At 47.6% G+C, this 17,190-nt stretch overlaps 1 protein-coding gene across 4 annotated transcripts in view; it reads right to left on the bottom strand.

Annotated features, from left to right (window-relative positions):
• Positions 1-17,190, bottom strand: part of LOC149359519 (cytochrome b5 reductase 4) — a 171,739-nt gene that overhangs the window by 81,433 nt on the left and 73,116 nt on the right. The gene's annotated exons all lie outside the window — the stretch shown is intronic.

Raw genomic sequence — 17,190 nt, 5'->3', positions numbered from 1 at the left:
CGCTCGAAGAATTTAATTTCGCCGAATACTCCGCAGCACACGAAGCGGTTTTCATTCTGCGAAGCACTTCTTCAACCAATAAAGCCCCACGCGGCAGTTCGCATGGGGCGGCGGCACACACTGGGCAAACCAGTGACGTCACCGTTTGCGTCGACGATAAAGAGGAGGGATCCGAGACAACACTTTTTCCTCCATATACAGGGTGTCCCACCTAACTTTAGCCAGGTTTTAAGAATACGACGACAGAACTAAATACGTGTTGCTGGCTATTGTATGAAGCAAGTCATACTATTTTTTTCTACTGAGATTAATTACGTAATCAGGCGAGAGTAAATAACCAACTTCGCAAGTAATAAAGATAGGCGGACAATTCCAATGAGACAGTTGTAGAACAGTCCGCGAAACGTCCGCTCGAATAGTTTCCAGCTGTCCATCTATTATGTATTAGCTTTTTTTTTTTCGTTCACTGCAGATGCTCGCGAAATGCAAAAAAAAAGCAAAAAAAACACGTGGCATGTCCGCTTGCCCGGCGCAATTGGCGCGGCATGCGCGGCAACTTGTAAACTCTGGCTAAAGTTAGCTGGGACACCCTGTATATAGATGTGCTGTCCTATTCCTGCATTTGCCCACGTGGGTACAACATCATGTTGCAGCATGGAAATTGTGTTAACACTTGTTGTACTGAAGGCAATTAAGTGTTCCGAAAAAGAGGTGATGAAGGCGCTGATAAAGCGATTTCTTTCACTTTATCGCTTGCCTCGTCGTTTCAAATTTCTCTCCACAAACCAGCGGTGGATTCGACCCCAGTGGATTCGGCTTAGTGGATTCAACCCCAACCTCCTGGGATCGAATCCCGGCGTACGGTAACCGTATTTTGATGGATGCCTAATACAAAAACGCCCGAGTGCTGTGCGATATGGGTGCACGTTAAATAATCCCAGCTAATATAAATTAATCACCCACCCTTGACTGCGGCGTCCTTCATAGTATATATAGGGTGTTTCACCTAAAACTTCAAACATTCTTAAAAAGCAGACTTCTTGAGGTAGAAGGGCGCTTTCTTTAGCATAGCATTGTCAGCGGTGTTGTACCATCAGAATACAGCTAGGACGTGCTAACTAGCAGGCTGGTTAACTAATAATAGTTAACTTTTAACTATCACTGTTAGGATCCCTAATTAGTGATAGCCGAGTAGCCCATCGTAAGTAATATCATTACCAGTTTTTATAATTTCGAAAACGCGGTTACCCTTGGAGCTGTGGCCCAACAAATTTTGGCTATTTCGATAAGTTACCTGAACTGGAGAGACTGCTTTGCCTGCAAGCTTCTCGAAAGCGCATGTATTTTGGCGCGATGAAGCCAAAATTTGTCGGGCCACAGCGCCGAGGGTAAAAGCGTTTTCGAAATTCTAAAAAGTGATTATGATATTACTTACGGTGGGCTACACGGCTCTCAGTAATTACGGAGTACATCTAATTACGGAAGTACATCTATTGCCTTCGTGATGCCTTAAAAAATATTTTTCCGTCCAAGAGATATACCGTAGACGCGAGCACGTTTTAAAACTTCATCGCTGCAGCGTTTTTTGTTTATGATGTATAACCAGCTTAACTAGTAACATGTTAAAAAACGCGAACGAGACAACTGATAAGAAAGCAAAAAACAAACATAGAAACATTAACTGAAGAATGAATACAAACTCCGTTTTTTACCCGATGACTAGCCGAAGGATAAGTACATGTATAAAGCACACTGTTCGCGTCATGGTGGCTTATATATACAGGGTGTTTCACCTAAGACTTTCTGCAATTATTAAAAATAAGCTATTTGAATTAGATGCCCGCTTTTTCTGGCATTGCATTGTCAGTGGTGTAGTACATCATAATGCAGCTAAGACGTGCTAACTAGCAGGCTTGTTAACCAATATTTAATAATTAACTTTTAAACTATTACCCTTGGGCTCCTTAATATTTGAGAGGCATGTAGCCCACCGTATGTAATGTCCATATCCGTTTTTAGAATTTCGAGAACGCGATTATCCTCGGCGCTGTGTCGCAACAAATTTTGGCTATTTCGACGAGTTAGGTTCACTGGAGAGGTTGCTTTGCCTGCAAGCTTCTCAAACCGCATGTATTTTGGCGCGATGTTGGCGGAATTTGTTGGGCCACAGCGCCGAGGATAGTCGTGTTCTCAAAATTCTAAAAACGGATATGGACATTACTTACGGTGGGCTACATGCCTCTAAATAATTAAGGAGCCCAGCGGTAATAGTTTAGAAGTTAACTATTAAATATTGGTTAACAAGCCTGCTAGTTAGCACGTCTTAGCTGCATTATGATGTACTACACCACTGACAATGCTATGACAGAAAAAGCGCGCATCTAATTCAAATAGCTTATTTTTAAAAATTGCAGAAAGTCTTAGGTGAAACACCCTGCATATGGTGGCTTATATATTATGGCATCATGGTGGCTTATATATTATATGCGGCCGCGCATGCGCAATAACAGTCCCTGTAACCCAACAGTTCAGTACAACAAGAAGTCTCTTCCACTTCTGGCTTCCTCCGTACACGGCTGCCCTACATAAGCTCGAGGCATTTATCACGCTGTGCCGCAAAAGTGTAACTATATACGAATAGCAGCTGACGTCATCATCCCATAGTCACGTACGACATGGTAGACGGTTAACGCTAATGCAAGATCAGGCACCGCTCGTGAAACAGAATTTTTTTTAGCTACCTAAGACAGAGGACGGTATCAGCACGTATATATAACGGGTGTCCCAAAAATGACTGATGGATTTTGAGAATCAGTAAAAGAAAGACGGAATGAGATAGAATTGTATTGTTTGCGGCCTTACGCTTAGGAAATCAGGGAATTTTATCCCTTCAAAATTCAAATTTAGTTTACATTTCCACCAACAGGTGGCAGGTATTTTCTTTGGAAACTGCGCCTCGTTTCAACAAAAGCGTTCAACGGAATAAACCATTTTTGTACAGCGGAATTGCAATCTCAATAGCACACGCTATCAGCTTGACGGCGAACTGCGGAATTACGAGCTCAAATATGCTCCGTTTTAGCTATACCTGTTCCAGATCGCCTGCAGCGCCACCTGTTGGTGGAAATGTAAGCTAAATTTGAATTTTGAAGGGATAAAATTCCCCGATTTCCTAAGCGTAAGGCCGCAAACAATAGAATTCTATCTCATTCCGCCTTTTTTTTTATTGATTTTAAAAATCCAGCAGTCATTTTTGGGACACCCGTATAAAACCATGGTATATAGCACAAAAGCCGAGACGTCAAAAAGAGGCTCTGTTCTCTTTCTTTGGACTCTCATGTCAGTTCTTTGCTCCTTTCCTTCCCTTTCGTTCCCTTCTGTTCCCCCTCCCGCGTCGTTGCCTCGTAATACACGGCCCATATACGCGAGGCTGTGGAGACGTGATCGATGGTGCCGACGACCGCGGCGCATGGAAAAAAAAAGAGCAAGGGCAAAAAGGAAAATGAAGAAGGCGAAGAGGGGGGGAGGGGGGGGGGGGGAAGGGCCAATAGCCAGCTAGGTGACAGACGAGGCACCGTGAGTAAAAAAAGGCACCAGCCCGACAGGAGGCGCGGCAAGACCGCGAGTGCCGTCCTTGCCGCATACCATCACGCGCACGCGCTGGGACGCGCGGAGAAATAAAAAGAAAATATTGACTTTTGTCCGCGGCCTGCGGCAAAGCACTTATCTCAAGAGACTTCAAGAACCGGCAGACGGTATATATAGGTGGCCGGAGGTGACAACAAAGGTCACGGACAGCGAAGCTAAAAACGAACGGAACCTCGAAAAGAAAAAAAAAAGGTAGAAAAAACGCATGAGAGTGTGCGTGGAAAAAATGGCACCGTCAACTACCCTGAAACAAACCCAGGATATACCTCAGAGACAGGAGCGAAGAAAGGAGCAAACGGGACTGCGCGTGTGGACAGAGGGCCTTGGGGAATTCGCGCGAAGAGAGAGCAATACCTGTCTACTCTTGTGTCCACAGGTTCGCAAGTAAAGAGTAAGTGCAGAGGAGGACGATTTGGCAGCCATCCCGAGCCAATTCATGGCTGAAGTTATATTTTTTCTTTCGGCCGGTCGGAAAGAACCTCCAGGTTTTCGGTTAATTTCTGTTTTTTTTTTTTTATCTCTTAATGCGACCGCATTAGAAGCCCCATAAGGCCAAAATACGTCATCGGTCACAAAATTTGCCCATTGGCTAGAGGGAAGCGGCGTCACCAGACCGGAAATGGCATCGCTTCCGGTGATATGACGTCACTTACGGTAAAGGCACCAACAGCTGCTAATATTATCGCACTGACAACACATACTGCACCTGATGCGCCTGATGCAGGCTAGGCCCGAGCAGCAAGATGAGGCAAAGAAAAAGAAAGAAAGGAGGCCCGTGGTAGCAATACCGTATATTCACAACGTTTCCCATTGCCTGAAAAGCATTGGTAGAAAAGCTGGCGTGAATGCAGTGATGACGGCTCCTAATAAACTCAAAAGTCTGCGCAGACGAGTCAATTCCGACACGACCAAAAAGCAGGGATGCACGATAAAGCATCGAACCCCCTTAGTGGAGTGTACTGAAGGCCTTGTCTATTCGTTGCCAGTGACATGTGGTAAACAATACATAGGGCAGACTGGCAGGTGCATGAACGAAAGGCTACTAGAACCCAAAACTAATTTCGAGCAAGCTTGCAGGAACCTGGGAATTCATTGCAGAGATTGCCCTTCAACAAGTTGTGCACCTGATTTCCAAAAATGTAGAGCTTTGGCTAATCACAAAGACCAGTTAGTCCGTGAAATAATCGAGGCAGCTTCGATAGCAAGTCTGCGCGACGATTGTGTCTGTTGCTTTGACAAAGAAAGAATTTGACATGTTAAAAATGTGATTATAAATCTGTGATTATTTGTCTTATGTTGTAATTTTTTGGACGCTTGAACGATATGGGTGTGACGCATATGTTTCTTGAGGGGGTGAAGAAGGTATAAGAAGCAGTGTTTCTTCGAAATAAAAATCAGTTTAAGTCAGCGCTCGTCTCTTGCCCCGGTGTTTTGCGCTGTTCCGTCACAAATGGAATAAGGAGTCCCCGCAAATTATTTTTTTGCTCCATTTATTTCGCTTGTTTGATCTTTTCTAGCTTCATTTCATCTTTCTTTTGCCACTATCCTTTTTCTTCCTTTCTTTAAATAAAATTGGCAGTGGTTTAGCTCCGGTTAAACCTGGAGGATTGCGAAAGCAACGAGGAGAGAGAGAGAGAGAGGGGGGGGGGCGATGGAGAGCGCGCGGCGGCGGCGGCAGCCCCGGCACGCTAGCTATGCGCCGCTACTGCGCATGCGCAACTGGCGAGCGCGGCGGAGTCACCCGCGCAGCGACGGCGGCGGAACGCCAGCTGTGCGCCGTGTGACGTCACTGCTCCTCGCGCATGCGTAGTATGGCCTTTCGTCAGCTCCGCGAAATGGCTCGGCGACTCGCGTAGTGTTGCTTTCGCAACAAAAAACTGCTGGCGGTCTAGCACTGCTAACCACGAAATACTGCGCGAGAGCAGGTTCTTGCAGGTGGGCATCAAGGCTACGCACCTGAAAGCACGATTGAAAGCGCGTTTCCTTTCCTTTCGTGCCTTGCGCACAGATGGAAGTTGTTGAGGACGACGACGTCATAGCGCGAGAGTTTGCTGCTCTTTAATAGGAGGCGTGATTACCCGCGGCGATAGCATATAGTGCTCTCGTGCAGTGGCCATCGAGGCTGATTTGTTCGCGCCGCCGCGGGTTCGAAAGCCAGTCGCGGCAGTATTTATTTTATTTCTCCATATTTGCCAAGGTCACCCTCATTCAAAGTCTAGTTTATTCCCCGCCAATTCCCACATCATGGGAATAACACCAGGCTTCAGAACACACGGAATTTTCCAGATTAGGAGGCCGATAGTACTTTGGCACACGCACACACACCAAAAAAAAGTTAAACATCCACAGGAAGTTGCATGAGCGAGAGCGGCGACAACCAGCTAGTAGTAGCCCGCGGCGCAAGTGTGGATTAGCGAGTGCGAACGCCGCGGTCTTCAGTAAAATAAGGCGTCCCCGTGGACGGAGAAGGGGTCGTAATCAACTCTCTCCCAGAGCCCGCACGCGTGCCCAGCTTCCCTCCCTCTTTTCCTCGTCGTTTTTACGAGCCCCTCCTGATGAGTCCAAATACGGCCACGCCTTTACCGTGTCGTCGCCACAGAGTGACGGGCAACGGCGCACCGTTCTATATGGATGAACGCCAAGGCACCCTAACCAGCCCAGCATACTAGGCTCGCGAGTGAGCGGCTGTACTACGTATATATACACACACAGCCTTCCGAGCATACTGCGGCATCACCGCCACGAATTGCCGGTATGCACCGCCGGAGGCGGAGCCGACATATTCATAGCGGCAGCGACAGTAGCCGTCCCCATTCCTCGCGCTGTTCTGGTTAATAACCGTCTTCTCGACGCCTTTGCACAGCTTCCTTGCTGTCAAAGACGGCCGAGAAGGGAAGCATGGTTTATTTCCCGCATCTACGCTTACGATGCCACGAGAGATACAACCGCAAAAATAAACTGAAGACAATCTGCTAAAGAAGAGCTGCTAAAGAGAGCTGCCAAAGAGAGCTGCCAAAGAATAGGGTGCAATACGAGAAATCGTTCCACAGAAAGCTACACTCTAAACATGAATACGCCCAACGGGAGTAAAAAGTAAAAGGGAGTAACCTGTCCTCTCAGCGAACTCCTTTTTACAAAAGGCAGTGCGCTAGAGATTACACCATTTTTACTCCTCTCTCTCACTCACTCACTGGCTCACTCACTCACTCACTCACTCACTCACTCACTCACTCACTCACTCACTCACTCACTACTCACTCACTCACTACTCACTCACTCACTCACTACTCACTCACTCACTCACTCGCTCCACCCACTCACTCCCTCCCTCCTTCCCTCACTCACTCGCTCGCTCGCTCGCTCTCACTCACTCTCACACTCACTCACACACACGCACACACACACATACACACACGCGAACAGACTCTCTCCCTCTGGAATATGTAAGCTTCTGTCTTCCGCTCTCACACGCCACTGCAGGCTTCCCTAATTCGCTTTCACACGCCGCCGACGGAATTTTACGGAATGACACTATTAATGCTGCCGCAGTGGAAACAAAAAAGAAAAGAATATGCAGAAAAAAATCGGGCCATAGAAATAGGGTAAATACATTTCAAAAGGACGTATACGAAAAAGGTTTTAAAGTTCGCTCAGAACTTTAATATCTTAGAGATAGTGGAACAATTCTTCAACGCACGGCGCTGGCGCGGAGGACGGTGGGGCGAAGGACCTAAAACACATCTCGTTTTCACTGAACGCGAGGCCTGCACTAAATGTTCCACGCACTGATCAATTACAGCGGCCGAAAGAAACGCAGAAATGAAGAGCAAGCCGCAGAGGTACCCAGAATCATTTCCTTCTATTTTTCCTTTAGGCTGAATAAGCTCCAGTACGAATCGGCGCAGTGCTCACAAAAAAAAAAAGCACTAATTCTATCGCATCAATTTGCATACGAGAAACGACGTGATCTTAACCTTAAGCTATCGCTTATGCGGAAGAATAACGGGTACTGGGGACAGTTGCGGTAACTATTATTCGCTTAGTTTGCGCCCATTTGCTAACCACCACCTGACGCTCCTGAAACGGAAACGGGTTTATGCATGTGCACTCTATCGAAATTCCTCCTATCGAGGTTCCACCGCTTTCGGAAGATTTTATTTTTATGCGATATATTTTGCTAGGTCCCCATAAGCGCCTTTCGATCGTGCTACATTTCTCACGATTACGGTTTTCGGCCGGAAAATGCAGCGACGACGTCGATGGAACTGTTTCCATTCATGAAGGGCAAAATGCTCCCTTTCATGAAGAGTAAAGTGCCCATTAGAATGTAGAGTTTGCCGGAAGCAGAGTTTTGTTTTGGTGCCCCAATATTATTTCGAAGAACACCAAAATTTAGAAAGAATTCGAAACTTTGCCTTACTCGTTTTCAGAACATCAGCGCCGAAAACTGAACTCGACATTTTTTTTTTTTCATGTACATTTATTCAAGCGTTTAAAACTGATGAAAAAAAAGAACTTCAGTAACTTTGCGTGTACTATGCTCCGTTGCACGATTTCATAAGCACATCCTAAAATCAGTGCAGAAAAGTCGATCTACAGAGCACTTTAGGTGGCCTGTCAGTACGGCATTATACAGCTGAAGCACGAGTTATTCACAGAGAAACGGGAATATAGACATAAAAGGAAACAAAGTTAAATAATTAAGAAGTATTTATGGTTCACGGCGAGTTTGGGAAATTCTAAAAGAAGAAAAGAGCTTGCTTTCAAGAATCATAGGGTTGTAAGCTGCTTGTGCAAGTCCAACAAGTTTGATAAGCTCAGCGGCTACCACGAGCCACAACAACAAAAAAGAAGTCATTTCTTTGCATTCACACACCAGCCTCGAAGGTCAAGGCTCCTCCCAAATCCGAGCGTCTGTGTTTTTTTAACAATAGGCGAATTTCAGAAAAAGCAGATTTTACAGAGGAGGCAAGAGATTTTTCGCAACGTTCATAGATTTTTATTTCGAATACTGTGATATATATACATCACTGCGGTCTGTGCAGGTAGATTTTACAGCATGGTGGACATTGTGTACATGATGTGGATTATTAATTAGACGATAAACTAAAAAAATACCTCATCAACTTTATTTTTTATTTAAAAGGCAATCGCACGAAATGCGGACGCCGTCTGTGCATTTGATGCTGAAGAACACGGCATGGTTTTGGCGATAACACTACTCGCAGCGACGCTATTTTATAAATATGCAATGTGGAAAAGCCACCTCAACGAGCTTTCAAATGCGTATTTCTGACTGCCGATTAGGAACATTCAGAAACAAGGCTCACTTTCGATGTTGACGGCCTTCAATTTCCCGATATAACCTTGACGTCCACAATAAAAATTTTTACTGTGGTTAATTTTATTCATTTAATTCAGCTGCACATACCGCACCGACGTGCCTCTCATAGTTTTTAAAACAAAAAATTGCAAACGGTAAAAAAAATCACCCTGTATAACGCACGAAACGTTTTCGAAAGACAGTAAAAAGGCTGCGCGCGAAAAGGGACGAACACAAAGAGTTCCAGAGGTGAGACCCAACAACCCCTAGAGGAGAGATGGAGAGCAATCAGGACAAAGCCAGTCGATAAACAACTGAGAAAGAAAAAAAGCGAATAAATAGATGAAAAGAAAATAAAAACAAACAGCCCACTCGCTATGAGGCCTGCCCGGACAATCTGCGAGAGGACCTTCGAGATCGATATCGCAACAGAAAATCGAACGAATGGACAGAACACACACCGTCGAGTACTTCGCTGACGGGGCACAGCGTGAGGAGAGAGCCAAGTAGCCAAGGGTAGAAAAGGAGAGGACAATGAAGAACGGCGCACGAGCGAGCGGTGACGACATCCGCTGGCCACCAAACTCGGACGCCCTGCGCAATGGACGGAGTACACCGTCGCGCAGTGTTGCCTGATCTTAAATGAGTACATACACCTTTTTTTTTTTATTCGAGCTGTTTGCCATTAGGCATAATGGAAAAGAGAAAGAAAGTCATAAAAAGGAGTGCAAACAAGCCTCGCTTAAAAAGCGGCAAAAGTTCGCGATAAAGCGATTATCTTGAGTCCACTTGCGATAGTCGTCTGCAACGTCCCATCGCAGGCCAACCTTTCTTAGGAAGCGTCGTCTCACGGAAGCTGTAGCCGGGCAAGTCCACAGCAAGTGTTTTTCGTCACACTGGTCGGGCGCAGCACCGCAATGGGGACACTTGTCACTCCGTAACGTTTGTCACGCCACCGATGACGCACAGAAGGAGTCAGAGCCGCTCCAGCCCGAATCCGGCGCACAGATACGTCCTCCTCCCGAGTGAGACTCCGGGGGGGGGGGGGTACGATCACGGAGGAATTAGAGCGCGTGTTCGCTGACGCAAAGCCTGTTTCTCGGAAACATGGGACAGGAACGGATCTGAGGGAAGAGGGGAAGGTGGCGGGATATCGGATGTGTCAAGGTGTGTCATTGCATCCACATGAATATTATGCGGATCCTGGGCATGCCCGCGAATCCAATGTATACGCACAGGACAGGGGTATTTTGTGCAAAGTTGGTGAATTGATTGTGTAACTTGGAATGTGCGCCGGACAGCCTTAAGCTGCTTAAAGGTGCACTGAAGAGGAATCTGAACTCGTCTTTTTGCCGCGGGAACTCAATCTGCACGTTCCGAGCATTCTTAGAAACTTCGATTTTTGCCCTGTGTGGCTGATTTTCCTAATTAAATCAAATTAACGTCCGGCTCCCGCCGCGGTGGCTCAGTGGCTATGGTGCTCGGCTGCTGGCCCGAAAGACGCGGGTTCGATCCCGGCCGCGGCGGCTGAATTTCTTTGGAGGAGAAATTCGAGGCCCGTGTACTGTGCGATGTCAGTGCACGTTAAAGAACCCCAGGTGGTCAAAATTTCCGGAGACCTCCACTACGGCGTCTCTCATAGCCTTAGTCACTTTGGGACGTTAAACCCCATAAACCAACCAACCAACCTTTTTTTTTAATTCTCCCTCGTACGGTGGGCGGAGTCGACCAACGCGTGGAGTGCCTTTCAGCCAGTCCCGCGGTGGCTTGCCGCTCTGCCATCGGCGGAGTAATACGTAGTAGTCCGTAGAAGCAAATAGTCCGCGCGTATTTTTATTTCTGCGGGCTTATTTTGCGGCTATATTATCTGCGAAAGAAACTATTTATTCACGGAAACCTAAAAAACAAAATAAAGCGAAAGCAAAGCCTCCACGGAGCTGGCTGCAAGGCACTCCACGCGTTGGTCGACTCCGCCCACCGTACGAGGGAGAATTTAAAAAAAAGGCGGGAGCCGGACGTTAAGTCGATTTAATTAGGAAAATCAGCCACACAGGGCAATAAATCGTAGTTTCTAAGAATGCTCCGAACGTGTAGATCGAGTTCCCGCGGCAAAAAGACGAGTTCAGATTCCTCTTCAGTGCACCTTTAAGGGCGGCAATGGAGTCGGTGTAAATGTGAACAATATCGAAAGTGGGTACGAGTGGAAGGGAAGCAATGGCATTGTGTATCGCCTGAAGCTCCAAGGCAAGGGGGGAGCAAGTATCCGCGCTATATGTAGCGCGGGAGTTAAGATGAGGATGGGAGGGACTGTAAACTGCAGTAACTCCCTGCAGTGCTGTGTGTGATGCATCGGTGTATATTATGCACCCTGAAGGAAGATGGGCGGCTGATATCGGCGTCGAAGCAGAGGGGCGATTGTCTGTGAGTTGACAGTATGACCATGGAGGAAGAGTCTGTAAACGATGAAGCTGAAGCGACATCTTACGTGTTCTGTTTGCCTCACGCTGGTCGATAAGTTCACTCAATGTATTAAGTTGAGCGTACTGTTGCAGAATGGGTGCGTGTCTTCTTCTTTCTAACGAGGCGTAAGGCATTGTTATACACAGATTACCACGTGGTATTTTCCGAAGAGCCCTAAATAATTTACAATCGAATTTCTTTCTCGTGCTGCCTCGGTTTCTGTTTCAGCAGCCGATGGCTGTGACGGCAAACTAGAGGTTATAGGTGATGTGACGCATGGAAAACTGTAACATAATCCGTGCCTCAACGTATACGTTGTCATTCCGGCACTTGAGGAATGCTGGCTTCAGCAATGTAGTGAATAAAAAACGATGAAGAAGCGATTATATCGACGTTCTTGCATGCCTCACGTGACATAAAACCTTACTTTGACGTCACAGCCATCGTTCGGTTGTGGAAACCAAAATCGAAATAGCATGACAGAAAAATTCGATTACAAATTATTTAGCGGTGGTAGGTGCATGCCACACGGTGCTTCATGCCTAGTGCAGTGTCTTCCGCATCACTGTAGGGAAAAAACATGCCACCAAAGTTAGGTGTTTCTTTTTATTGTTATTAAATGTTTATTAAAACGAAATACAAATAAATCATAGGTGCTGGTTTGGTTTGGTTTATTGGGGTTTAACGCCCCAAAGCGACTCAGGCTATGAGGGACGCCGTAGTGAAGGACTCCGGACATTTCGACCACCTGGGGTTCTTTACTGACATCGCACAGCACACGGGCCTCTAGAATTTCGCCCCCATCTAAATTCGGCCGCGGTGGCCGGGATCGAACCCGCGTCTTTCTGGTCAGCAGCCGAGCGCCGTAACCACTGAGCCACCGCGGCGGGGCAATCATAGGTGCATAACAAAAGTTAGTACAGTCGGTGGTCGCAAAGTAAAACTGCCTGGGGGACCTCCCATCGGAAATACCTGAGTATAAGTATCGATTTTCTTTTCTTTTTTTGCTTTAAGCGAATGCGACTTGAGAGAGAAAAAGCAGAGCTCCTCAAATCCTCCTTACGTTAACCGGGAAGCCCCCGGAAACAAAAAGAAGAAAAACAGCGGCGGCGGTTCTGGGGAAAGTCAGCGCGGGATCTCAAGTATAGACGCCATCAGCGTCGCGGGAAATTAAATCCTCGCTCCGGACGGCGCTGGTGTTGCTCTTGTGTTTCTCTCGCTCGAGAATCGAGATTGCGCCGATCGAGGAGGAGCCCGTGAGCACTCCTGGGTTTCGTCACTCGCTTAGGCGCGAAAACCGAGAACGCACGGTACAGCAACAAGCCCTTTAGCGCCGACGCCACGCAAAGCGAAAGCCGATCCGCCGGTTGTCGAAACACCAGCAATCAAGTCAAGGTTCTCGGAAAGAATACTGGACACGGTGACGATGCTGACGTCGTCGTTGTCTTAGTAGTCTACTAGCACTATACTGTTCTGTTAGTGCTAGCAGCGACAGCGGCAGTAGTGTTAGTACTAGTAGCAAAATTACTATAGTGGTAATATGCAGGGTGTTTCATCTAAGACTTTACACAATTTTTAAAAATAGGATTTTTGAGTTTGAACAGCGCTTATTTCGCCATGGCATTGTCAGCGATGGAGTACATCAGAATGCAGCTAAAGCAAGCTAAGTAGTAGCCTGGTTAACTAATACTAAAGAGTTAACTCTTTAACTATTATTATTATGCTCCTTAATTATGCAGAGCGCTTCCGCAAATGTCTTTCCCGGTTCCGTTTTCCATTTTTCGTCGGAAGTGGACGTCCATTTTGTTTCTTCGTGATTCGTGCATCTGTGCCTCAGCTCGCCCTTGCGCAGCGCACTTCAGCAGTCGAGCAAATTGTGTTATTCCGCCGCCACGTTGTTTCTCGGCCTCTAAAAGCTTTCGTCCGCGCTTTATTCCGGTCAAAGCGGTGAGCTACTCTGCGTGGCGGACAAATAAAACAGAACAAATGAACAAATAAAATACACCAAAACCAAAACAGCGCAGGCAAGCGAGACGCTCTGTTGGTGCCTTTCACCTGACGTATACTATCCGTTTACACAGTCTCGCATTCAACGTCCATTTCGCCAACATCTCTGTGCATACACAAACGCGGCCGAGCCGCGCTGGTCGCTGCTGTTGTATGCTGTCAGCCGTTTTGGGCCGCACTCTTTCGACACCACGCGTTGCGCCCGTCGCGTAATGGATGCCTCCCGAGGGCTCATCAAAGATTCACGAACGACCATTTAGACCCCCACGGCGGGCGACAACGGCTTTACCGGAGGAAAGCCGACCCGGAGCCGCCATTCGTTCGCCCCGACCATTACTGGATGCAGCGTCGCCGAGACACGCTGCAGCGCCACTGTATAGTTCCAGCTTTAACGGGAGCTTGTTTCACCGGGACAAGGGTATGCCACTAAGAGGCGCTGCGTCGCCTCTTCGAGTCAGGGATCTCCTCGGGCAGTTTGCGTATAGATAAACCTTGTTAGGGCGTCTGAATACATGGTGCAATCCTTGTGCTCTCTTGTTTACTATACTCCACCTCTCTGCCCCTACGCTTCCACTGCAAGTATGAGAAGAAGAAGCAAAACAGAAAGGAAAAGCTAAAAGCCTGGGCCAGCGTGGCGCTCTCCGGCACAGTCCACATCAATTATGAGGGGGCGAATTAGTCCTGATTTCCCGGCGTAAGCCTCTGTCTAACAGAGGGAAATGTAAGCTCCACTGACTTACGTGCTGGAGAAGTGAGGGACACACGATGTACCCCAACGAGATGAAGTTAGCTTTGAGAGCAGTAGTCGATATACGGAAAGCACGAGCCTCTGCAACGACACATGGGCGATCGTTCTATCAACAGCTTATAAGCTTGCATCGCGAAAGATGTGCGAAGTGTCAGAGCGACCTTACATTGTGTGTTGGCGACGCGACTGCATCAGAAGCTGCAGATGCCTTTCGTGGCAATAACGTCACATCCGGTTTGGCGATGTCACTTTCCGTCCGGTGATGTTACTTCCCCGCAACCGATGGGAGTTCTCCGCTGCGGTAACGTCACTTCCCGCCAGGTGATGTTATTTCCCTCCAGCCAATGGGAATGCTCCGGTCTGAAGCCGTCACTTTCCGTCTGGTGATAGTACTTGCCTCCAACCAATGGGAATGCCCAGGTATGGTGATGTCACTTCCCGTCCGGTGATATTACTTCCCCCCAGAAAATGGGAATGCTCGTGTCTGCTGACGTCGGTGCACTCCAGCCAGTCAGCGAATTTAGCTTCCGACGACCCATATTGTCATTTTTTTTTTTCTGAATTAGGCTATTGCTGCTATGGCATTAAAACAGCAGATGAAACATCCGACCTGAAAACGCCGATTTCACGCGTTTGCAGAAACAATGAAAAAGCACTCGCATACTTCAACCTTCCTTGTACTACACTCCACGCCTTAAGTGAAGCCTTTTACTATATTGTAATGCCGCTCGCGATTTGGTACACAGCCAGGCAAAGAAAAGCACGAAAAAAAAAAAGTCAAGAAGCGTGACGTTACCACTACCATGCGAAAATGAAATACAATAAAAGACAAAATAGAAACGTTCGCTCCATTTGTATTCTGAAACAAAAACAAAGGGGAGGGGGGAAACAGATTGGAAGCAATAGGATGCACGTGAACTATGTGGCAGACACAAAGCCCCCTTAAAAAAAAAACTGCCACAAAGAAAGCTCTCCGTCGCTGCATTCAAAACGAGGTCCCGCGGCAGCCCACATCACGTGGCCACAGGTGGAACGACACAGAATGCAGACAGGTCAATCCCAGGTTAGAGCAGGAATATGGCCGAAGGTTTCCATTCCGAGTCGGTTGGAATACAAGGCAACTCGAGAGATCGCATTTCCGTTCCAAATACGGAAGCTTCTTCTCAGCAAAGACCGGGCCACATTTATGCGTGGCCTTCTGACAGATTGGAAACACCATCCTTTACATTGACCGAAGGCGGAACATTCTCGCCTCAACTGCTTCCGTACTGATAAGATGCAAAAGTAAATGCTTTTGACGACACAAAGGCGGCAGCCAAGGCGCCTTTATTTCAAGCGAGAAAGGTGCCAAGAGTCTGCCTCGAGGCACAAGCAGACGACGCCGTATATACCGCGTCGTCTGCTTTCTTCCGGTAAACTTGACGCGCAGAGCCCTCTCAAAGAAGAGCGTTCCTGACTCCACACAGAGCACTTCCCGCGTCGCATCTTCCAAATCAAGGCGTCCAAAGGAGGCCGTCCGGGCGCGAAATCACCGCCGAGGAGCTGACAGGGCGCGCACTCTTAGAGCGCTTCTTCTTCGTTTTCTTAATCCGTCAGCCAGCAAAATTACCTCCGCCGCCGCGGGAGCAAGAAATGAGGGAGAGGAGAGAAAAAAAATAAAAAGCGACCCGAGAAAGAAACCGGAAGCAAAATTTCGCAAGTCCGATCCGCAATACCGCCGAGAAAGCCCCGAGGTCGACCGAGAGAGCTTCGCTGCTTTCATCAGCCGGGGATATATCTCTCACTCTCAACTTCAACGAGCTCGCGAGGGCGAAATAAAGAAGGGGAAAAAAAGAACGAATTCGTTGGCGGCCCTCTTTTCACGTTTACCTTTTTTTTTTTTTGTTCTGGCTCTCTAACTGTGTCTTCCCAGGCTAATGAGCGTCAAGGACCGTTACACGCCACAAGCACTCCGAAGCGGAGGCGCGGGGATTCGCTCAACCCGGTTTTCCTCACCGCCCAGTGCCCGCTGGGAAAGAGGGGAATCGAGAACGAAGACGCTGCATGCAATCCGAAGCGCAACTAAGCGCACCCTCTCCATCACTCTCCCACGCACCGATGAGAGAGAAAGAGAGTGAACAGCTGCTCATGGAAAGAGGAGAACCAAAATCCGCATCCCCCGCATGTATAGCATAGTGCCGACAGCTTGCCAGTGGCGAACTCCTCAAGCTTCTCGCTTCCAGAAAAAAAGAGCAAGAATACGAAGAGAAGCTAATGACGTCTTTATGCGCCACGGTTTCACGAAGGCGCGTTTCTTTTTCTTATTTTCTTAGCTACTCTGCTTCTTCGTTCTTTTCCTCTCAACCTTCTTTCGTCACTCGACTCGGCGACCGACGACCTTGCCTGTGTCGGTAAAAAGAGCACTGCATAGTAAGTGTCGAGAGCATAGAGAGTTACGGAAGCCTATAGCATCAGAAAGCCTCAGTTCCAGTGAGCAATAAATAGGTTCTGTCCCGAGCACCGACAGGTTCAAGGTACGTTAGCTTTCACTGTACCGCATACGAGGAAGAAAAACTGCTGGGAGCAAGAGGTCACTAACTCAGTCGCACGAGCTCACGCAGTTTACCAATTAGGCACCCAAGACGACAAGCGGTGGAAATTTACCAACAGGGCAAGGCGATACTCCCCTAATGTCGTCATCAACGAAATGTGACGTCAGCACAATCAAAAACTTGGAATTTTGCGTAAAGTCTGAAATATGCGGGAAGCTCGATAAGGCTGTTTACAGGTCCACACTGGAGTTGTACGTTCACCTAGCCAGTCCTGAACAGATTTAACGTTCCGCCGTGTCCCGCAGCCAATATTCGAAAGTTAGCGCACGGAGATGCGTGCTAACTCCGGCGCCCAGCATAAAGGTGGGGTTACGCAGGGCTGGTGGAGTAATTAACATTTCATTTCACCGCAAAAAGGTGGCGCTAACACCTGCAAGCGTCCCAAATTTGGCCTAATCACTGCGCCACATTTT

This window comes from Amblyomma mixtum, chromosome 2 (genome assembly GCF_055824585.1).
Source record: "Amblyomma mixtum isolate Tamu chromosome 2, ASM5582458v1, whole genome shotgun sequence".
NCBI classification, from domain to species: domain Eukaryota; kingdom Metazoa; phylum Arthropoda; class Arachnida; order Ixodida; family Ixodidae; genus Amblyomma; species Amblyomma mixtum.
Note: the sequence above shows the minus strand (reverse complement) of the source record. Positions and strands in the feature narration are given on the sequence as shown.